Source organism: Engystomops pustulosus, chromosome 2, assembly GCF_040894005.1.
Source record: "Engystomops pustulosus chromosome 2, aEngPut4.maternal, whole genome shotgun sequence".
NCBI lineage: Eukaryota > Metazoa > Chordata > Amphibia > Anura > Leptodactylidae > Engystomops > Engystomops pustulosus.
The window spans coordinates 82,672,485-82,697,133 of record NC_092412.1 but is presented as its reverse complement, the minus strand read 5'-3'; the positions used below and the strand labels follow the sequence as shown (position 1 = coordinate 82,697,133).

At 38.8% G+C, this 24,649-nt stretch overlaps 1 long non-coding RNA gene across 3 annotated transcripts in view; it reads right to left on the bottom strand.

Annotated features, from left to right (window-relative positions):
* LOC140118031 (uncharacterized) overlaps positions 1-24,649 on the bottom strand; it is a 205,422-nt gene that overhangs the window by 12,442 nt on the left and 168,331 nt on the right. For 2 of the 3 annotated variants that reach the window (XR_011853121.1, XR_011853120.1), the window contains exon 4: positions 19,934-20,055. This is a non-coding gene — a long non-coding RNA (uncharacterized lncRNA). The remainder of the gene's footprint in view (positions 1-19,933; positions 20,056-24,649) is intronic. The other variant, XR_011853122.1, reaches the window with a different exon arrangement.

The following is a 24,649-nucleotide window of genomic DNA, read 5'->3' as shown; positions in this document are numbered from 1 at the left end:
AAGTGACAACACCACATCAGAGGGAAACCGAGGTGCCATGTATATGCCTTACCAATTTACCTGAAAATTGCATCCATTTTTTTCAAAGTTTATATACTTGTGCATGGAATAATGCTGACTTTTCATTTTACATTAATGGTATGCTATGAAAACATACTAGTTCTTTAGTTTTAGGATGACACAAATGTAGCCAAGATAATTGAGTAACACGGCTCATGTGCCAGGAAGGAGCAACAGAGAAACAAGGGTATATACAAATGCAAAGATCCTTAAAAATGTCTATACAATCTGCAAATATTTAGTATATACAGTAGAGAAATACAATGACCTTCCTCATCCACATTCAGAGGCCGCTAGCTTAGTATTTCTGCACAGAAAATTGCACTAATGAAGCAACGTGAAAGCTCTTGTGGACAACTGCTTCCTTTTTAAAGATTAAATGAATGATGTTGATGTGATTAATCTTAGTACAGGGAGTGATGCACAAGCAAGAAAATACCTTAGTGAGTTTCATAATTAAACTGAATCAACATTTCAAAGAAATGCCAGTGTTATCACTTGTATATGAAAATTACATTCATTAGACAGAAGAAACAAATAACTGAAGCAAACAAGATTTTGCTCGTAGTGCACTGAGACTTGGGTAATGCCTGGCTGTGAACTCTAAATAACCATTTGTTGTTTCAACCTTCATTTACTAAGTTACGGAGGTCATAGTTTATGTGAGTACTCATATAATAAAAAATATCAGGAAATATTCAGGGTTTACACTGGCAGATATGCTTTAGGCTTCCAAGCTCTCCCTCCACAACCCCCTTTTTTTAAACTGTGCTGTGTAGACTGGCTAAGTAATTCATAGACATTTCAAAAGGCTGCTTTCACATTCTAGGCATTATACCTAGAAAAATCCATGTCAAATATAGTGTCAAAATATCTTCAAAATCAGGTTTTCCCACACGGATGTTGCCAGACCTTCTTTAAATTTCAAAAAGCAGCCATCTGGATTCTGCTGATAATGTTGTACTTCCTTTTTCCAATGATGTTTGCGCATTAAATACTCAGTGGCCTCCCATTAACTGTAATAGGAAAGTGATTTTGGAATGGATTTTCATGGATTTCATGGTTCAACACCATAACAATAATAATAATAATTCCTTTATTTATAGCGCACACAGATTACGCAGCACTACACAGAGTTTTTGCCAAATCGGTCCCTATCCCCAGTGGGGCTCACAATTGAGTCAACCTACCAGTATGTTTTGGAGTGTGGGAGGAAACCGGAGGACCCGGAGGAAACCCACGCAAACATGAAGAGAACATGCAAACTCTTTGCAGATGTTGACACTGGGACTTGAATCCAGGTCCCCAGCACTGCAGGGTTGTAATGCTAACCACTAAACCACTGTGTTGCCCCACAATATAATCTTCAATGTTAATGTACCCTACAATAAAGCAATATTTTACTATACTTTATGCACGCTATACTGTATACACTATATATATATATATATATATGTATATATATATATATATATATAAATATATATGATACGGATGCATCTTTCTTGGCACTCTAAGGCCTCTGGGGAAAAGGGCAGCATTCCATTTCCTTTTGCTGACACTTCTCTAAAAAATTAAAGGTGTTTTCTGGGATGGATTACAGAACAACAAAGGAGCCTACACTTACTCTGTCCTATAACTCTTCCTTTACTGCCAAAAGTTGTATACCAACAGTAAATACAGCTGCCCCTAATACTGTCCTCCACTCAGGCCATCGATGGACAACCTTTTTATCATCCACTGATGGTTGATTTCAGGCATTTAGCTTTGCTAAATGGAAATGGCAGCCAAGAGTTGTTAAAAAAAATGAATAAATTTCAATTTATTGATGGGATTAAAAAAATAAATAATGCATCCCTTTTAATGTCCCTTACTCAATTTCAGCGCTTACTATTTGAGCTATTACTTCTGCTAAACCGATTTGTCATACCCATAAGTTGAATATAAAAGAAATAAATTTCTAATGAGCCAGCACCAGGGAAAGTTTTAAATAAGATAAGTAGTATTTCTTACCGGTTCTTACTTTCCCACCCCCTTATGGTACTCGGTGGGGGGGGGGGGGGGTCTCCATTTGCAATTCTTTAGCAATTACCTAATGAATACTCCATATGGCTCCTGCATCACTGAACTTAGTGGTCACAGGGGAAAGTTGAGGACATCACCACTGAAGTTGATTTCTCTGCATTGGTTTTCTTTATCTGACTATTGAGTCTAGTGATTTACTTCATCGGCCTCATGGAGTAGTCATTAAAGCACTGGTGCATTTGAAGAGCCGAGACACTGGAACCATAGGAAAAGAATAGGCAAGTAACATACTTTATATGTTTTATAACATTACCTGGCATTAACTTCCAAGTGGGAAAATGAGAATGGCAATCACCCAGCTTCTTCTTTATCCCTTTATTGAGGTTACATACTCACAAACATAGACGTGGAAGGTGAAACAACAAATGGGAGAGGGGATGTACATCAGGGGATTCCCCATTAAAGAAGCGATGTCCATTATGATCTAAATATACTTCTTTTTCTATTTTGGTGAAATCCTGACATTAGCAAGGTATTATTATTTGGAATGAATGTGGTAAGTGTTATTATTAGGAATGAAGATATTTTAAGAACATATTCCCTGTGCTGGAGTATGATTCATGGGATAGAAAATTCCCTTTGCAGTTAAAGGAGCAGTGGCTGAATAAGTGCAAAGCTACTCCATTCACATGGGCTAAATAGGAAAAAACACTGCATGGTTTCTGGGAGTCCAGGTGGTTGAGCCCCTATTAATTAAAAAATTACCCCTATCCTGTAACAATGTACAGGAAACTGAGAAAAAAAAGATTCTTTTTTGCAGTAGCTGTGGAAGAGATTAGTCCTTCTATCAGGACACATCAATATATGGTAAACTGAGTGCACTTTTTTCTATTTCCCTCTCCAAATTATCTCAAAGGTTCCTGTGTGACTTTTGTTAACCTTGATATTTGCAGTGTGCAGGCAAAGCATCACCCAATCTATTCACTCTCCCTTGTTTTGTAGAAAAAAATAAATGCTTTCTTTGGCTCACAAGATAAAGGTTTATATTTTTATTTTGGAGACAGAACTTTACATTTATGTGTATGGTTCGCAGGAAAAATAGTTTTGATGTCTAAATAAGACTGAATATTATTATTAAGAAAAAACATAATTTAAATTAATGTTAATAATGGAAAACAGCAGCAATAGATGAAGGACACCAGCTGCAGTTGTTCCTCTTGGACCTGATTAAAAGCATCCCTTAATGAGTTGTGACTAGAGATGAGTGGAACTAACGTATCCCATTCAGGTTTGGGGTTCACCCACGCGACCTAGACATGTCACTGGATTGGCTAGTTTGTAGCCATGGCTAGTTGCTAGAGGCGTCATTTTACTGGATTGGGTGTTCGGCTGTTAATCCAGCAATACATAGGGTCACACTACTGACCCCGGAACGGGAATTTCGGATTCCCTCATCTCTACATGTGACATACTATTGGGTAACAGTGTTGTTAAGGAAGTGTATCATACAGCAGATACCGAACCTAACAATCAATCAGTGGTTTGCCTGGGTTTGTGGGTGCTACCATATTGGCGCTGATTGTCAGCTGATCACCAGTATGCAGTTATGTTTAGATTTGATTTTAGATTTCTTCCAGAAAATGATTGCAATCACAAATTCTTTGGTATTAATATCTTCATTTCTTTTGCTTGCAATGAAAAAACACAAAAGAGAATGAAAAAAGTGAAATAATTGACAATTTTACACAAAACTCCAAAAATGAGCCAGACAAAAGTATTGGCACCATCAGCTTAATACTTGGTAGCACAACCTTTAGACATCAATGAGTTTCTTACAATGCTCTGCTGGAATTTTAGACCATTCTTCTTTGGCAAACTGCTCCAGGTCCATGAGATTTGATGGGTGCCTTCTCCAAACTGCCATTTTGAGTTCTATCCAGGTGTTCTATGGGATTTAGGTATGGTCACAAGTCTCCAGTGCTTTCTCTCAAACCATTTTCTAGTGCTTTTTGAAGTGTGTTTTTGGTCATTGTCCTGCTGGAAGACCCATGACCTCTGAGGGAGACCCAGCTTTCTCACACTGGGCCCTACATTATGCTGAAAAATTTTTTGGTAGTCTTCAGACTTCATAATGCCATGCATATGGTCAAGCAGTCCAGTGCCAGAGGCAGCAAAGCAACCCCAAAACATCCAGGAACCTCTGCCATATTTGACTGTCGGGATGGTGTTCTTTTCTTTGAAGGCCTCTTTTTTTCCTGTAAACTCCATATTTATGCCTTTTCCCAAAAAGCTCTACTTTTGTCTGATCTGACCAGAGAACATTCTCCCAAAACGTTTTAGGCTCTCTCAGGTAAGTTTTGGCAAACTTCTGTGTAAGAAGTGGGGTCTTCCTGGGTGTGCTACCATATAGTCCCTTTTCATTCAGACGCCGACAGATAGTATGGGTTAAAACTGTTGTACCCTCGGACTGCAGGGCAACTTGAACTTGTTTGGATGTTAGTCAAGGTCCTTCATCTGCCATCCGCACAATCTTGCACATGGCACAATCAGTGCCATGGGCTTTAAACTTCTTGATGACACTGTGTACAGTAGACACAGGAACATTCAGGTCTTTGGAGATGGACTGAGATTTCTCATGCTTCCTCACAATTTTGACTCTCAAGTCCTCAGACAGTTCTTTGGTCTTCTTTCTTTTCTCCATGCTCAATGTGGTAAATACAAGGATACAGGACAGAGGTTGAGTCAACTTTAACCCATTTCAATTGGCTGCAAGTGTGATTTAGTTATTGCCACCACCTGTTAGGTGCCACAGGTAAGTTATAGGTGCTGTTAATTACACCGTCCTGGATATATTAAGAGGCTTCGGCTACTGACGCACCGTCATACACCCAAATTAATTCTACACAAGGTCCTGCCTAGTGGAGAACTGCACTATAATCTGCCAAACGCTATAATTAATGGGCTGTCCTGGAGTGCAGCAAAAAGTTGAACTATTTAAGGCTTATATGACAGATAACTAGGATACAAGTCATGATAAATTTCCACTATTGTCACCATATTGCGATTTACAGATTTTATCCTCCACTGGCCCTTCATAAAAAATATTGTATTTACTTAATTGCTTTATCAGTTTGTGGCTACAAATACATTCATCCTGATAAATGCTTTTTTCTGCATTTCTATTATTTGGGGATACATTTGAGGAACTTTTATCATATGCTGGCACGATGTGTGCCAGCATTTCATGAAATCCCAGCCTCCGGCATCCATAAATTTATCTGCAGGTTCCAGCCTCCTGAAAAATCCCACAGGGTGAGTGGCTTAAGCGGGGAAATAGTTGCAATTGCTGGCAATGTACCAGGAAGTATGCGTATTTCAGCACCTGTATACCGATTTTCCGGGCGTAAAAATCCTGATAAATGTGCTCCATTGTCTTTCAATCTCTAATCTCTATTCTGTTCTAATGCACAATGCAGTTGGAAACTTTTCAGACCTGTTAACTTTAACTCAATACTCAATACTATAATGATAAACTGAAAGCAGAATGTTAGAAATCTGTGCAAATTTATTGAAAAGGAAGCGTTAAAGGGGTTGGACACTTTATCTCATGTTTTATGTAATGTGTGTCAGTGGGGTGGAAGGATATTAGGTAATTTACCAATATAGATCTATTAATAGTTCTGCACTGCTATTTTTATATGCAAAGTGACGCCTCCTGTCTTTTAGCTCATTAGTCAGACATTCATGTCCATAAAATAGCTGCAGATGAGGGGTCATGTGATCTCTAATTGGCGATCACATGACATTGTGTTTCTAAGTACAATTGAAGCAAATATATAACTTTTAGCTGCTCATTTTCACATAATTTTGGAAGAGATTTTTTTAATGGATAATAGGGGCGAGATTACACAAAAAAGAGGGAATCCTAGAAAAGGAGTGACATGTTCCCTTTATGTCTCTAGCTCTTTGAAGGACACTCACAGAGTTGTGCCTTAACTGATTCTCCCTAACTTAACCTTTCTGTTTCATGAAGAATAAATCTGCATTTTCCCTCATTTACCTTTATTTCCACTAAGAATTGTCTCTTGATCCAAGATTCTGAACACCACAAATGGGCCACATTTTATCCAGACTTGATGCTTAGACTTGGCACCAAAATTTCCGTCTTGATTTTATCACATCAGAAGATTTTGTTTCTCACAGTACGAGAAATTCGGGCTCTCAGGTGTGTTTTGCTGAAGAAAGGCTTCTTTTTTGCCTCTCTGATTGGTGGAGCCTTTCGGAAGTATTTCTTAACTCCAGACAGAATTCTTATTTAAGAATTATGGCCTATATGCATTTGGATCATTCAGTGCAGCAAAAATGTTTTTTAACCTTTATCCATATCTGTGCCTCTACATCATACATCAATCCTCCTTATGGTTTGCTATTTGATCTTCTATAAACAGGGTGTGTTTTTACAGATCAGATCCAATCATCTGAATTTACCTCAGACAGATACCAGTCAAGATATAGAAACATATCAAAGATAACCAAGAGTAATGGGAGGCAACCAGTGCTAAATTACACATGTCATAGCAAAGTGTCTGAAGTGAAACTTTCATTTTGCCATTTAAAAACAATGGCAGAATTGAGGGAAGACTTTGATTTTTAGCCTCAACATTTTGTAACAAGATGTGACAAAAGTGGTGGAGTCTGAACACTTAAAGGAGTTGTCCACTTCAAGCACAATACAGCAAAATAATTAATATTGTCCCTGTAATGAAAATTGGAGAATTACATTTTCCAATATACTTTATCTATCAATTCTGTATCAATTTAATTAATGTTCGCTTGCTTGCTTTCCATATGAAGCTTCTGTGTTTACTTCCTGTAGACAAACACCCCTACATGGTCATGTGATCTCACACAGGTGAACAGCTCATTAGAATCACACAGCTTTGATTACATCGTGTGTTATGATGAGCCACGCACCTGTGTGAGGTCACATGACATGGACCGGTGTTTATCTACAGGAAGTAAACAATGAAGCTTCCTGTTGCATGATAGCAGGCAGACAACAAGCAGACATCTTGGAAACAGTGAAGAATTGCTAAAAAAAATTGTAATGTAAAAAAAAATAATTTAATTTTTAATTACACAAACAATATCACTTATTTGCTGTAATGTGCTTAAAGTGGACAACCCCTTTAATCATAGCTGATACAACTTTTCAAGGCAGTCATTAAGGAGCTTTATTTTACAGCACCACACAAACTTTTGCAATTTTGTTTCCAACTTTTAGTTTACAATTCTTTGTTTCATTGGCTGTAACATTAGCATAGTAAGAAAGAACGGAACAAACTTCATATCACTTAAATGTTTTGGTTTTCTGTCACAAGAATATGAAAGCCACAGGCACATTTTATTACGGTGTTGCAGGATGTTTGCATCTTTTGTTGGATAATTTATTAGTTTCTTTAAACAGTTTTATTGAGGTTTCAAGTCATTTAAGATTCAAAACTCATAAGAGTCAAAACTCAAAAATGCTTTACTTGTACAAATTCAGCTTGGAACATTTAGGTGCAAAGAACTTGTTATCTTGCTACTTATTAAATATACAGAAACTATTGAAATATTTACTCTATTATGTTTTCTGCAGGTCGCCAGTGTGGCATTTCCCTGATCAATGTGGGAGCTGTCCGATTGACCAAGGTGTATAGAACATTAAAGAAGAATCCCTCTGTTCATAGTTATTGGTATTACTCTGTGCCATCTTATCATCATGCCATTCTTTGCTTGTTGTATTTACATAAGATATGGCAGTCCAAATCATAATTTAGATTGTAGTCAACACATTAACCCAGGAGTGGACGAGGAATTTTCCTATGGGGCCACATGAGAAATTGAAATGATTTTAGAGGTGCCAGACTTATATGCTTAACTCAGTTCTATCCAATACCTAATGTCCCTTCTCATTGCACCCCATTTATAATGCCCCATCTCCCATTATGACCCCATTCACAATGCCCCCATTTATAATGACCCCCTCATCATATCTCATGCATAATGTCCCCTTCTATTATGCCCCCATTTATAATGCTCCCTCCATTATGGCACCATTTATAATGCACCCTCACCTTAAACTCCCTCCTTTACGCCCCTTTTTATAATGCCCCCTCTCTTTATACCCCCTTCATTATGTCCTCTTTTACAATGTCCTCTGGCTAGCAATGCGCTGATGTCATTGCGCTGGCAGCACTGGGAGTAGTGCTGTGCATAGTGGCAGAACAGTGTATTACACCTATTAGACCACTGATATAAGGGATATTTTAGGTGGTCAATTTATTCATATATTTATTGATGGCAAAACAGAGGACATGCCCATTTAATAAATAATTTTTAAGAAAATATGTTTTGAAATTATTTTTCATTTGAAACACATCTTGATTAAAACAGACATGTCAGGGAAGATGACAGGCCCAACTCAAGCTTCTGGACTAGAAAATAGACAGTGAGCCACAAAATTTATAAAATTACATTGAACATGCAGGCAGAGAATTTACCTATCCTTATTCTGACCATTATGTTTAATAATTTCTTAATTTTGGGGTAAGGTGACTTCATTTTTAGGTTTAAGTAGACTTTTGAAACATTTATTGTGTTCTTGGGGATCCAGAATAAAAAAGAACATATACTTTACAACCAACCAAATATTTATTAGTAAGATAGATGAGTACCGTAATTTATATTTTAACTGTAGACCAGACTACCGGGAGTTTATTTGTAGTCTGTAACCATGGTAACCATGTACACCTTATTTATGTTAATGTCATGTTCACTTGTCATGATGTCATGTGGCTGTGAACTCTTTAGTGTAATAAAGACCAAATTAGGGGGTAGTCCTTGCACTGAACATTAGATATGAATATTAAAAAGTCAGGGGCATAACAGAGGTGACAGGTAAAAGGCGATAATAGTGGATTATACAGGTGATTGAGTTTGGGGATATACTTAGTTTTTTACACATGGCTTCAATTTTTTGCTCCCCTCAATTCAAAAGCAATAACTTTTTTATTTGCCTGTTTATAGAGACTCATGATTGTTTGTTTTCTGTGTAACAAATTTTACTTTGTAGTGGATCGATTTAACATTCCATGCAATGTAATGAGAAGCTGGAAGAGAATTGCAAATTCAGTTATATTGGCTAAAAGAGACATTTGCACCATTTTCTTGTTGGTTCTGTTTTTAATATATTTTATACTGTACCTGAACTCTAGGGAATCTGACTGCTCATACATATACTGCTGTGTAATTGTATTGAGGTATATGCAGATTTTACTACTCCCAAGACTCCCAATTGTCATTGGAATGGATCGCCGCCTCCGATGACACCATGATGTCCACAAATTTGCCTGGAGCATTTAAGCTGTTAACAACTGTGATCAGTGCTAGCATTGATAGCAGTTGTTAGCAGTGAGTGTTTTCAGGATTGTGCAGCAAATACCCACTATGTATGAGCCCTGTTCATACCTCCTTAAAAAAAACCATGACGTGTTGTTTAGGTGTTACTTTGACTTTGTTTTTACTGAAGCAATAATGATTCAGTAAAATTTGTGAGGTGTTGTTCATATGAGGTTATAGTTAATATACTATTAACTACCATATATTAACTAATTAATTGCACAACTAAAGACCTTGCATAGCCCTTACCACAAGCTTCTTTCAACTCATTCGGCATATCATACTCTAAAACTTGTTCTTTGCTTCCTTAGGCTTTAGAGAACCTTTGTGAAAACTAAAGTTGCTTTAAGTGTATTGGATTGTTTCACCTAAGAAATATGCTTTATTACAAATGAAATTCTCATGGGGATGTAATCCCCAGATGTGTCTTACATGTAGTCTTTGTTTCGGCCCTTTTTTTTAATAAAAAGTCCATTGAGGTAATTCATGTAGGTTTTCCAATGTCACAAGCGTGTTCTGAAGTGAGTTGAATATGAATTAGAGCAAGTAAACAAGAAGTTACTTATGAACGAACTTAACCAGGATAAGCTCTGTAATATTCTTCATGCTTATTTTCTCTACTCCTGCACTTTTATTGATCACTTGTTTACTTAGGTTTAATACTCCTGTATGGTACAACTGTACTCTGCATGGACAGAAATTCAAAATGAGAGAATGTTAACCAAAAAGTCTTATTTCTTTTAAATTTATCATCAAACTTTCTCTTATCAGAAAGTTAAACTGCATAATAAGAATGTGTCCTAAGTACACAGTCATTTCCATGGTAAATTCGGGCATCATTATGTTTGGTTGGATACTGTATGCACAGAGCTGTCCCCAGTAGACATCGCTCTGTAAAGTGGGCAAAAACCAAAAACCAATCAATGTGTGTCTGGCATTGTAATAGATTTTACTATATGCTTTTACTTGTACATTCACTAAGGGTTTTTCCTGATCAAAGATACAGATAAATAACGAAGATACTTGCTTTGGTGTGAACAGAGCAGAAATTGCTCCTGAGGGAGACTATCACGATCCTACCCTGTTACTATTTCCAACAAGCAAGTTTGGAGAGATAAGAACTACCATTATAGTGCCAAATATAAATCAAAGGGAGATAGCAGCAGTCTCGGCACCATCCACTATAGATCACAGATCCCCATATATGTCCGTAACAGATTCAGGCACAGTTCTTAATGGTGTTGCTCAGCCAAAACCACGTAGTTCAAATCTCAAATGCACATAAAAGAGAAACAGGGCGGCACTCACCGATGTGAAGAACTCCTTTATTCAGGCAAGGCCTTGTCTAAATAAAGGAGATCTTCACATCGGTGAATACCACCCTGTTTCTCTTTTTTGTGCATTTACCATTATAGTGCTGCCTATTTCCCTGCCATTATGAAGTGCTGCAGGTTAGATCTTGACAGTATGATGTAAAACTAAGTAGGTGATGTAGTGATTCCACTGCACAACCTGCACTCCTGAAGGCTGCAATTAGTAGTGGTAGGGAACCAAGCAGGGCTCTCCCAAACTAGTTTTTACATACACTCTATTGTATCCACATCCTATGAATATGGACACAATTTTAATCAATTTGTATCTAGTTCAAATTGCCATTTTTTTTACCAATTTTGGAATACTGGGGAAGACTGTCCATATCTCCTCCCATAATAAATATTTTTTGTGCTGTTTTGGCTAATAGAAATCTGGACCTGTAGCTGTAATATGCTGTCCTTATATAGGATAGCATTTTCCGCAGACAGATCTGCTTTAATCAAGAGAGATAACCCTGTAATATATTATTTAGCAGTGAAGATCATTTCCTAGCCTCTGTTATTTATTAGTATTCGGTATGTTTGATACACAGTAGACCAGATGAATACCCTTTATTGCAGAGGTCACCGGTTCTTTTCCCATTCAGCTCTGCATCCATGCTGATGAAGCTGGTAACCTTTTTTGCTGACCTACATGCGTTTTCTCTGGACTTTAACATTCTGAACATCTGTCTTCAGGCTTCTGAGTAGAACCTCAAGAGGCCATGTTGTGCATTTTTATTGTGTATAGTAAAATCCACCATGGAATCTATCTGAAAACTCACTGTCTCTTTATACTTGAGATTGTTTTACTGTCAATGTCAGTCAATTACCCTTTCATTCAACAGTTCATATGGGTTCTCAGATATCAATCATTGAATTTAACGGAAAACTGCTGATTTAAGTCAAACCAGATACATAATATTTATTTGTACAGCATTATTCTAAAATGTGTTTCACAAAACCTGTTAACATTTGCTTGGCATATAGGGTCACATTTACCATAGCATCTGTTAAATAAAGATATTACATTTATTATATTGTGTGTTTATCTGCCACTTTAAGGGGCCACTTATTTAATTCTAATGTTATTATTGAATGGAAAGAAAAGAGAAAAAATAAATATCTTTAAAATATACTAAACACCAAAGGAATAACAGCTAATAGTCCTAGTCAGAGCTTATACTGTGCTCATTAAAGCTGGTAGGTTCTCTTTAGTAGTATATATTATTGCTTATTATTTTTTAAGAACCATTGGTTTCCTGACAATAATTAAGGGGTTGTCCACTTTCAGCAAATAATTGATATTGTCTTTGTTATACAAGGAAAAGTTATAGAAGTTTTAATATACTTTCTGCTGTCATTGTTTATTTCCTGTGGGAATAAACTCTCCATGGTCATGTGATGTCACAAAGGTGATTGTCTCGGTATCACTGCCCAGTAATCAGAGCTGTGTGTTATAACAATCCCTGATTTACCATTATGTTCACATGGTTTCTCTTCAATTCTATTGGCCTTCATGGTAACAGACTGTTAAGGAGTTCACACTGGTTTTGGACGCCATCTTGACTACTGTCCGCCATCTTAGATACAGCGGCCATGTTCCCTGACCATTGTCAAGTTAATGTCATGATTCAAACTTAATTTTTATGTAACCTGTTTGCTCGCCTGTCAGCTAATACCCTTTGACATTTAATGAGAAGCCAGTCTGTCCTCGATGCTGCATGATATTATGATTCTGGAGCCCACTTATCATCTCCTTCTCAGCAAATTAGTATAAACAATATCTGTGTACAAGGTCTCTGAGAACTGAGCACAATTAATTAACTTTTTTCCCAGAATATGCTGATGACCAATAATTTTACAGTATGCTATTCACGCCTACTTTTTTGTCTGTGATATTATGCATTTTGAGAAAACGGGAGAAGATCTTGACTTAGAGACTGACGTGTGTCTTAGTCTTTATGTTCAATCATGAAAGGGTTAATTAGGACTCACCTTACAAAAGTCAAGAGGGCTGTTGGGGCCCTGCATAAAAAATCCCTATCAGTATTTGGCGTCCTTTTCTGGGTGGGCTTAGGCGTGAGCAACAACAACACTGAGACAGCCTCCGTGAAGGGTCCCCGCCGGCTTGGTGAACAGAACTGACCAGAAAGCTCTCAGGGTAAGATATTAATTTTTCTTGTCTACCTTGATATGTCACTTCTGTGTCACTAGTTGGACGGACCGGGTAAGACTGTCTCCGTGTTATATATTTGCCACTGTTGTTCACTGTAACCTAAGCTCAGAGTTTTGGCAAAGATCCACTTTGTAAGGTGATTGACAGAGACTGGACAGTGACGAATGGTCAGACAGTCTGTGGTGTTAGGTGAAGCAGTGAGACATCCTTAGATGTCTGCAATGCTAGAGAGGGAGATATTTTGTTGTGATTGTCATAGTGTCAATGATACAGTTTTGTCATTAAGGGTTGCCCACAGACTTTCTTTGGGAGTCTGAGCGGTCTCGTATGACTAAGAACTAGTCGAGTCTGAAGGAGAGCGACTTGGAGAGTCAGTCTGAGGACAGTGACCTGAGAGTCAGTCCAGTCAGGCAGTGATCCAGTGTAGAGTCCCTTGTGGACTTGCAGGGTCAGTCTGAGGGCAGCGACTTAGTTTGGCGTCAGTCCAGTCAGGCAGTGACTTAGTCTAGGGTCCTTTGTGGAAGACTCAGATGTCTAGTTTCTTTGGGGTCAGTAAATCTAGGTGTCGGCATCCGTTGTCAGACCCTCTTGAGTCTGTGGGGACAGGTTCCTTTGACAGTATTGTGGTTATGGACACTTGTGATGAGTAGTGAATTGGAATTGAGCCAAGTGCATTGCAGGCAAGAAGGAAGATTGTGTCCCACATGAAGGGGAAAGATGCACAGAGACAGAAGGTTGTTGAGTTAAGCAGGACTGTTGGAAAAGAGTCTTTGACTTTGACGGACGGACCAGGACAGAGTGACAGAAATTCTTCAGAGTGCCCATTGAAGGAAGAGACAGGCGATAAGGGACATTTCAAAGTTTTTCATGTGGAAAAAATTTGAGAAAAGGAGATTTAATTATATTTTTTTAGGGAGAGAAAAATGGCCCCTGTAATGCAGACTCCACCCCTGTATCTGGTGGTTAGAGAAGATGACACGCCCTACCATCCTTCAGTGGGTGCCATCTTAAGACAGTTTATTTTTCAGTGGCGGCCATCTTAAGTTATATTCCCTTCAAGTCCCTGAAAGTTGATTGCCTATGACTCTACTAGTAGCTGAACCCCCCCTCGGGATTCTGAATAGACGTTCGAAAAAAAATGTCGGCTGGTGATATTTTACCATTTCGGGCGTCTGCTAGGGGTCTTGGAGTGTGGGATGTTGTTTGTTTGAGTGTTATTAAAAATTTATTTGAATAATTTGAAAAATTACTATAAAAAGTGTTGCAATGTGTCCGGTACCTGCTTTCTGGCATTAAAGGGGTTAACTAGGCAGACCATGGGGGCAGAATTCTGCGTGGTTTGGATTGGAATTCTGTGTCTGTCTTATCTACGAGAGAGAGAGTGACCTTGATGTTCACAGAAAACTGAATTTCTCCATATTGAGTTGCTTGGAATCTGTGTTCTGTTATCTTGTGTTTCACAGGCTAGTAAATTGTTTTTCAAAAGGGGAGGGGGGGGGCAGATCGCTGCATTTAGACTTCTCCCTGACAATCTAGAAAAGACTTGAAGGAAGTTATTTGGTTGTGGTACAAGAATACAGTATGATGTGATGTCCTCCTGTGTAACCCACGAACAGACTAAGCAAGAACGAGCCCCCCAACTGTATTACAGAGCCTATGACTGACTTTTGTTCCTTTTTGATTAAAAACCAACTTAAGTGTACCTGGATTTTTTTGAGACGTTGGAGTCTGGCCAGAACTTTATAGGTAGCACAGAACACTGGGCTGGAGATGTGGTGGAGGGAATAGAGGATATTTCACAGACCACGCCAAAGTGAGACTGACAACATTTCTGGAAGTCTCAACTGACTAACCCAAGTGGGCGTTGCGGGGAAGCGACATTACTGTAGTGAGTGGCGGAGACGGCCCCAACAGGGCGGGACAAGGGGGTGGTAACGGACAGGGATGTCAACGAGAACAGCCCCCCCCAAACAGAGTTATCGCCTTTCATTGTAGAACTCTCCCCTGCTAGTCCGATGATGATTTTAGCCCATTCCCGGTCAAGAAAAGACCCAGAAAGAACAGCCGGATACTTGTAGCATGGTCCATGATCTCTAAGCTGCTAATGAGTGTACTGAAGCCCAGTGGTCCCTAGCCCAAACTGGCAGCAGTCCCAGGGTGACATATTATTCACTGTTATTGATTTGGCAAATGTTCTCTCTGTGCCCCTACATGAAGATTGCCAGTACCTATTTGCCTTTACCAGTTCAGTATTCCAGTATACCTGGTGCAGATTCCCACAAGGGGGGTAAAACTCCCCCAGCCAATACTCCACGGCCCTACAGGGAGTAGACTGGCAGACTAGCCCCTTACCGGATGTTTTCCTTTTCAGTATGCGGATGACCTACTGTTTTTTGTTTGCCAGGATGCATTTATTGACCTTATATGTTTTCTATTCCAGAAGGGTTGCAAAGTTTCCAGAGACAAGCTCCAGTACTGCCAGGAGAAGGTGGTCTTCCTAGGCCACTGCTACCTGACAGAGGAAAGAAAGCTGGCAGTCCAGAATGTGCCCCTGCCCTGAGGCCTTAAGCCTCTTCACATGATTCTAGGACTGGCCAGCTCCTGCAGGCCTAGGATAAGGTCTGCTGCCTCCAGCCTGATGCTGGCCCTTTTTGACTGCATTGCTTCTTCCCTATTTGCCCTTAGTCAGGAGGCAATTGATTCCTTATCCTTAACCTGAGAAATCCTGTGTGCCCCGGCCCTAGGCACATCCTATTGAATCAGACCTTTTATTTTATTTTGCACGGAGTATCTAGGCCACAGGTGTCCTAGCCCAGGAATGTGGTGGCCTCCCCAGTGGCCCACTATTAGCTGCAGCCAGCAATCTGCTCACCAAGGCCAGTGAGTTGTTCCTAGACCCTAGATCACTCAGTTACTGTGCAAACCCCACATACCTTGCACAGTGTCCTCACCCAAGTACAGACCAAGCATGTGAGCAAAGCTCAGACTCCAGTATACACTCCTGATGCCCCAGGATACACTGACAAGGTGCACAGCTCTGAATCCTGCCGTTCTGTCGCCAGCCTTCCAGGATTCAGAGAGGGGGGAGAGAAGGGCGATTAACTCAGATGTTGAGTTTTTCTCATAGATGGCTCCAGGTCTGCAGGAGAAGAAATCCCTATCAGACTACTGTATGCAGGGGTAGAAACCTTTGCTGATTGAGAGCATAGTTTGCAGAGAGCTGGGCAAGGTAGTTCCAATCAGCAGTCAGTCACTAGAGCACTGGTCAGACTGCCGACTGAAATAAACCAGATGAACAAGATGGAACTTCTCAGCCTCACAGTATGAACAACGGAAGGCCTTTACACAGACGTAATATGCATGTGGCACAATAGGGGCAAGAAGTCACAAATGCCATGGCGCATGACTGCATAAGAACTGCAACTTTTTAATACACCAAAAAAATGGTGCACAAGGCATGATATATTGGTGTTAGTGTTCTGAAGCGCATTGTTCCTGCAGTAACTGCAGCAAAAAAGTGCAGCAACTTGATGCATCTAATGGTGATAACAGTTGATCAAAACATATTGTAGACTGTCAAACTGCATCAAACATTTGATCCACAGCAGGTCCCCATTTAGAGATGAGGTTGTGGAATTTCAGTATCATTTGTTTCTCGTTTTGAACTAGCTGTCAGCAGTTTATTTCACCGAAGTGTCATAATAATGGTCGATATTTAAGTTAATACGGCATACTTCCATACTTTTCCCATCTAAATTTATTATAATCTACAACATGAACTACAACTGTAAAATGAAACTATAATTCCAATTTTTTTAGTGACTAGAATATAGAAACTTGCACATATGTTCATAATAAAATATATTTTCATATACAATGTAATATTTATCAGTGTAGATAATGCTGTGACACAAATATAAAAACAATAACAAGATACAGCACCTCCAATACAGTCATATTTGTGACGGGCATTGTGCACAAGAATGCAAATGAGACTTAGGATATTACTAATTCATAAGCATTTAACATGTTGTTCACTAAACACTAATACCTTGGGATATTGTTTTGCTGCCAAAAAAATAACAACAGTTTTTTATCACTTGCAGGATGTATTCCAGGGACATTACAAAAAATATCTCAGCGCAGTAAAATATAGGAGCAACCGAAGGACAGAAATTCTGTATTTTTGTGTGGTCCATGCACATAGACCCCTGTGCTTAATGTTGTAGATAAAACACATATAAATATTATGTATAAGAACTAGTTATATATGGCTATTGTCTAGAAAGTACTCATGTTGCTGAGTATTTTAAATATAGTAGCCACAAATAAGTATTTGGAATGGAGCATTTCAGTTTTACCTTCACCACGCCATAATATGCCAAAAATGTAACTGTAAAAATTTACCCCATCTAATTTTATTTACCCCATTAGGGAATTATTGCTTAACAGATAAAGTCTTGATTCAGGATCCCTATCTGCTAACCAAAGTAGAAAGTTGCATGAAAGATGGCCTCTTCTCACTTGGGGACCCAGCAGGGACATTCTGTGATCCACTCATAGTCAAGGGACCCTTGTATCAAGAAGGAATGGTCCAATGAGAAGAAAATCTTTCAAACTGAATGATCATTTTAAAAATAAATTTAGAAATCAAATAATACCATTAGATCAGAGATCACAGACACAGTAATTGTAAAACTAAATTGCTAGGTTTTATAGTAATGTTGGTGCATGCCATTTAAAGCTAGTTATGTGATTCAAAGCCATCTGGCAGCATTTTGTTGTTTAACCCCTTAACCACTTATGTGGTGGTCAATAAAAGTACTTCTTCTGACACGACACATTTCTATGGCGCAATGTCAGAAGGAGATTGCAGGACATTGGGTCCTGCTGGTGCAGGGGCTGAGCAGTATTACACCACCCAGCCCTGGCACTAACACTGGCGATTGGAAAATATCTGATGCTAGATTTTTAACCCCTTAGGCACCACAGTCAATAAAGGAATGGGTGTCTCAGTGGGTAGAGAGGGAGCAAGCTCCTTCTGCCTTCCATTGGCATCCCGCAGCAGGGATAGTGGCGTACCAATCTTGGAAAATAGCAGCCTGGCGTGCATTAGTATTGCAGTGTAGTGTCTTGGACTAGAACCAACGGTCAGAAAGTCCCAAAAGTAGCACATTTCTATAAAAACCCAAACACCTAATAATGGGTAAAAAACACAAATACACAAACCCTCTTCATATTTGGTATGGCTACGATTTACAATAAATCTAAAGGAATATAGGAACCACATGGCATATGAATTTAAAAAACTTCCTGTAATATATTATTTTTTACACTCACAAAAAATGTTCTAAAAGTGTTAAAAAAAAGCTGCATTTCCAAGGATGATAGCACTAAAAATAATAACTGTATTCACAAAAAATAAATCCTCAACCAGCTCTGTCAACACAGGAATACAGAAGTTATGCCACTGAAAAGTTGGCGATACTAAAAAAAAATGTGAGTTTTTCTAATAATGTTTTTGTTCACTAAGATTGGGGAAAGATTAAAAGATACTTAAATGAGGTATCACTGTACGTTTAGTGAAACAGAAAATAAAGTAAAAAAGTGTGAAAAATTCAAACCAAAAACAAGATGATTTTCTTTGTGTCCATCTTGAAATAGTTAATAAAATCTCATGAATAATCTATAAACCCCTAAAAGGAAGTTTGTGTACAGTGTATATCATTAAAAAAAAACCTACTCATATGACCGCATTACCAAATAAAAAAAAAATTATAGCCTGTACACAATGACAATACAAATCTGCTCTGAATGGCACTGCTTTCATTCAATGCCCGGCCGTGTGTCCTTACAGCAGTTTACCACCACATATGAAGTATCAGCATACTCAGGAGAAATTGGATATCAAACTTTGCAGAGCATTTCAGAGCATTGTGAATGTGTGATATTTGGCCTAAATGAATGTACTTTCAGATAAAACTTCTAAAGTTTATGAATCGCAATTCCATTTCGTTGCAATCCCTTGAAACACTTAAAGGGTTAACAGACTTTGTAATCGTTGTTTTACATATGCTGATATATTTTCTATAGTCGGGTGATTTCTGGGGTTTTAATATTTTTTAGGCCTCTTAAAGTCACTTGAAAGTTGAGTCGTCCCTCAAATCATCAATTTTCATGAAAAAAAATCACAACTAAAGTTGAAATCTTAGAACCTCCTAGAAAAAAGAAGAGGATGCATAAAAAAATGTAGCAACATAAAGTACACATTCTGGAAATGTATGTTATCAAGCTATTTGGGTGGTCTGAAAGCCTGGAAAGCAGAACTTTGAAAATGGAGAAAATTTTCCCAATTTTCCTATTCAGAATGAAAAAGCAAAACGTATCACTAAAACTTCTCAACTAACATGAAGTACAATGTGTCACAAGAAAACAAGATCACCTAAATATGTTAACGTGTTCCAAAGTTATTACCAATTATCGTGACAAATGTCAGATTCTAGAAATTGTGCCTTTCATGAAGGTGTAAACTGGCTTTGGAGGCAAGGGTAATGCAGGGTAGATTATCTCTTCTAAGTGATATTTGGTCAATACATATTCATGTTTATCTCTTTTTACCTAGAGAAATTATATCTGCTTACGGTATATGTTATTAGTGAGATAAAATATAAGCTGATTAAGTGGAAACACAGTAGGGGTAATAGAGTTTTAATGTAATAAGTATTATTTCTTGTATTATAATCTTGTACCTTGACACTAAAGAAGCAATGTTGTCTAAATGCGTAAAGCTACATTTACTGTTCAAAGATCATCAGTGAAAATTGGTAAGCGGCTTACTGAGGTTCTTGTCAGGTATGTACTTATATGTACTTACTCTGACCTTTCTTGCTTTTTGCTCCACGGAAGAGCAAGTGGTCCGCGTAAGAATGGCGCTCTTGTACCATTCCACAGATCTAAACAGGCAGTCTTCTGAAGCATATCATTCTGACCAGAGATCTAAAACAAGAAATAAAATGCTTATATTACTGTAAAAAAAAATCACAATTCCATTTATTATTTATATAATAACTGGCCAAATATTTCCAACATTCTAAATTGTCTTCTTGTTTTATAATTCCCCATAATTTCTCAGTCCTTAATTAAATCTTCATTGGTCATACATTGGCGACTGGCACGCCGTTCACTTCAATGGGTCTGCACAATTTCAGAGAGTGTAGCAGAAAACCTGCAGCTCACCCAAAGCACCTTTTCACATGTGCATCAAAGATCACCTAACTGTCAATGCAAATTCCAAAGCAACCACAGATGGATTCAGCTTGAAGTGAAAAAAAGTCCAGTCTTATATAGGTGCCGCAATTAGTGGTGCAAATCTAAAAATAGTTGGAGATGTTCTTTTGAGTGTAAACTGTTTTTAATGAAGATTTTACACAATTATCTGCACAGGGTCACCTTCCATCTGATCCAGAGATGGGTGGAGGAACTGTGGCTACAAATCATGCTTGTATTATTAACCTTCCATTGTGCTTGACAGTTCGTACAAGGTATTTTTTTTTCACCAAACATTTCCATGTACGGAACTGAACATACATATGGTTCTGCACCTTAATAAAAGTTTTGGGAACCTGGCTTTATCCCCAAAGGGGCCTCCTCAAAGCAAAGGAACAACCTTAGAAAACAGAATTCATAGTATCATAGTATATAAGGCTGGAAAAAGACACAAGTCCATCAAATCCAACCTTTAAGAATTAAACAACCCATGATATTTTTACTCTCCAGAAAGACATCCAAGTCTCTCTTCCTGTGGCACAGAGTTCCATAGTCTTACTGCTCTTACAGTAAATAATCCCCATCTATGGCGATGGTTGTACTGCCTCTCCTCTAGGCGTAGAGAATACCCCCTTGTCCTGTCACAGGCGAAAGTACAAAAAGATCTTTGGAGAGATCCTTGTACTGTCCGCTCAGGTATATGTACATTGTAATGAGGTCTCCCCTCAGTCGTCTTTTTTCTAAACAGAATAACCCCACATTTTCTGTCATCATAGTCTAGTCCTCCGAATTCCCCCAATAATCTTAGTTGCTCACCTCTGCTCCTGTTTCATTTCTACTATGTCCTTTTTATACACTGGTGCCCAAAACTGTACACAATATCACATGTGTGGTCTGTCCCGGGATTTGTATAAGGGCAAAACAATGTCCTTATCATGAGAATCTATTCCTATCTTAATACATCCCATAATTTTATTTGCTTTAGCAGCAGATGCCTGGCTCTGGTCACTAAAAAAGTTTACCATGCACCCATACCACCAAGTCATTTTCAGGTGCAGTTTTACAAAGTAATTGACTTTTTAGAACACAATTGTACTTTTTGTTTCCATGGCCCAAGTGCTTAACATTACATTTATCTACATTAAACCTCATCAACCATTTCTCTGCCAATTCCTCCAGCTTCCACAAATCCTTCTGTAATGCTATACTAATGACTTCAGTATCGATTACTTTACACAACTTAGTATCATCTGCAAATATTAAAACTTGAAACTTCAAGGTGGGCCCACTGGTAACATCAACCCAATCTGAGAATATGCAATTAATGGCTACCCTCACTAAGTCAATCACTTACTCAAATACACATATTTTCCTCTAGTCCCAGCAGTCTCATTTTATGTACAAACTTTTTATGTGGCACTGTTTCAAATGCCTTTGAAAAGTCCAGATGTACAACATCCACAGCTTCCTCTGGAACTTACCTCCTCATAGAAGCCTCCTCAGATTAGTCTGACAGGACCAATCTCTCATAAACCCATGCTGATGCTGGGTTATAAGGTTATGTACGGTTGAGATACTGCAGGATAGCATCTCCAACAAACCCTCAAATATTTTTTATTGTGTTTGAGGAGGCCACTCATTGGATTACGTAGGTCCCTTGACCCCCTGGAAATTCCGTCTAGAAGCAGGGCCCAAAATCTGAAGTAAATTTGGCCCCTTTAGCGTTTTTACATATTTATAGAAAACCCATTTAGATTCAGGTCCCTAAGGAGCTTTCAGTTATTGTCATTTGGTTCTGCTCACATTCAGGGATTGTCTCTATCACAGGTATAATATGGATACAAAATGCTACGTCAGGGGGGAATTGAGGTGGCAAGTGGTGTCCAGCCTAGCTTCTTCATATCTTCAGCATTAGCTAGAGGGAGGATGCAGAAGATGCAAGTGAAAATGCACCCCACCACTGTGTGGGTTCCTGTGTGGGGGCCCCACACAGGTGCATACTTTGTAATGATATGCGTAAATCTACCCGTGTACTCATGGCACAGTTTGTCTTTTCGATAAATAAATCTATTAGCCTGACATATAAATACATTCTCTTATCTATGAATTTGTTACAGCAAAATAAACAACACTTAACAAGTGAAGTTAAACCAGTCCCCAAAACTAATTTCTAAAACATCTACCGTATATACTCGTGTATAAGCCGAGTCTTTCAGCACAAAAAATGTCCCCTCGGCTTATACATGAGTCTATTACGAGCAAAAAAATTAAAAAAAAAAAAACTTGTATACTCACCCTCCGGTGGCCCGATGCTCCACGCGGCTCCCCGATGTTGGCGCGTCCCGTCTTCTTTCTTTCCTGCGGGTCTTCTTCTTTCTTCTGTCTTCTGTCATGGACGCGGCCATGTTTTCTTCCAGCAGGCGGATACTATGACGTCAGCAGCGGCAGGCTGTATACTACTAGGGGCTGGCAGGCTGTATACTACTGGGGGCTGGCAGGCTGTATACTACTGGGGGCTGGCAGGCTGTATACTACTGGGGACTGACAGGCTGTATACTACTGGGGGCTGGCAGGCTGTATAATACTGGGGGCTGGCTGGCTGTATACTACTGAGGGAAAGCTGGCTGTATACTACTGGGGCAGGCTGGCTGTATACTACAAGGGGCTGGCTGGCTGTATACTACAGGGGGCAGGCTGGCTGTATACTACAGGGGGCTGGTGGCTGTATACTACAGGGGGCTGGTGGCTGTATACTACTAGGGACTGGCTGGCTGTATACTACTGGGGGCAGGCTGTCTGGCTGTATACTACTAGGGGCTGGCTGGCTGTATACTACATGGGGCTGGCTGTATACTAGTAGGGGGTGGCTGTATACTACTGGGAGCTGGCTGACTATATACTACTGAGGGCTTGCTGGCTAAATATTGGGGGGGGCAGTGACCAATGCATTTCCCACTCTCGGCTTATACTTGAGTCAATAGTTTTTCCCAGTTTTTGGTGGTAAAATGAGGGTAGGCTTATACTCGAGTATAGCTCTGTCATGAAAAAAAGATGTATAAATATACTTTTCCTTTATCTTTTTTTTTTTTTACTAAAAAATATCTGCAAAATTTGGTAAAATAGTCAGGCTGAGAGTGATTAGTAAAAGCTTTTGGATATATGCTGTAACTCAAAACCGTGGCCGCAGAAATAGATATTTCATGCTCATTCTCTGTTTATATGAAGTTCAGATTTATGAATTATATGAAGTTCAGATGGATGTTCAAGGTGAACCCATACTATCAACTACTATAATTATTTATTTACCTTTATTATCTATATGGTGCCCATAGGGGCCCTCAGGCTGGCCAATATCATACAAAGTCAATTGACCTGTCTGTACATTCTATAATAAGGACCAAACGTCAACTGTGTGATAATAGAAGGTGTTTACTTGCCACTTGAATAATACTAGGAAATATATTATTTAGTAGTACCTCTCCTTAGATTGGCAACAAGAAATATTAGTGAAAAGAAACCTCTAATCCTTCACGATGTTGACCTGTCATACCTCTACATTGTATACTAGCTTACATAAAGACAGAAAAATGTTTAAAAATTGTCATGATAAAACTACAAGGTACTTAAAATATGAGCCTTCTGAATAACCAATGCCCCCCTTGTCACTGCCACTTCTCTGTGTACAGAGGCCGGTGGTGCCGTCAGGCTGTAGCAGGTGCACTCATGTGGTCAGGACAGCACTATCTGCCTTTGTATACAAACAGAGACCAGTTGTGCGTCTCTGCAGTACCAGTGGAGATTACTATAAGCTCTATTATTTTTTAAATCCCCTCAGCCATATAAATAAAGAAATTGCATTCCCCTTTAAGTGGTTCAAAACTGTCTGATCATTGGGGAACTGACTGCTTGCATAGCCAGTGCTCACGAGAGTGAAGATCCCTTGCACAGACATAAATATGAATGGAGCAACTGGGCCATGTCAGTGATATCCCTTTTCTTGAGCACTGCTCATTTTTCACCATTTTTATTTATCACAGTTATTATTATTTAACACCCAATTCTTCTGGTGTTCATGTTCGGATTTTCAACATATCTATAATCATGAATCCATGCCAGAACTACAGTTCCCAGAAAGCATTGATGTTGTAATGGACTGGCACAACTCATACCTCTTACTGCAGTACTTGGCATTTGCTACACACTTTTTGATTTATTTCTTAAGAACATGTTCACACAAGTAAACTGCATACATATCTGTTGGAAATCAAAATGTTTCCTTTACTTTTAGATAAGAACTTCCATTGTCTATCACACTGTATATGGT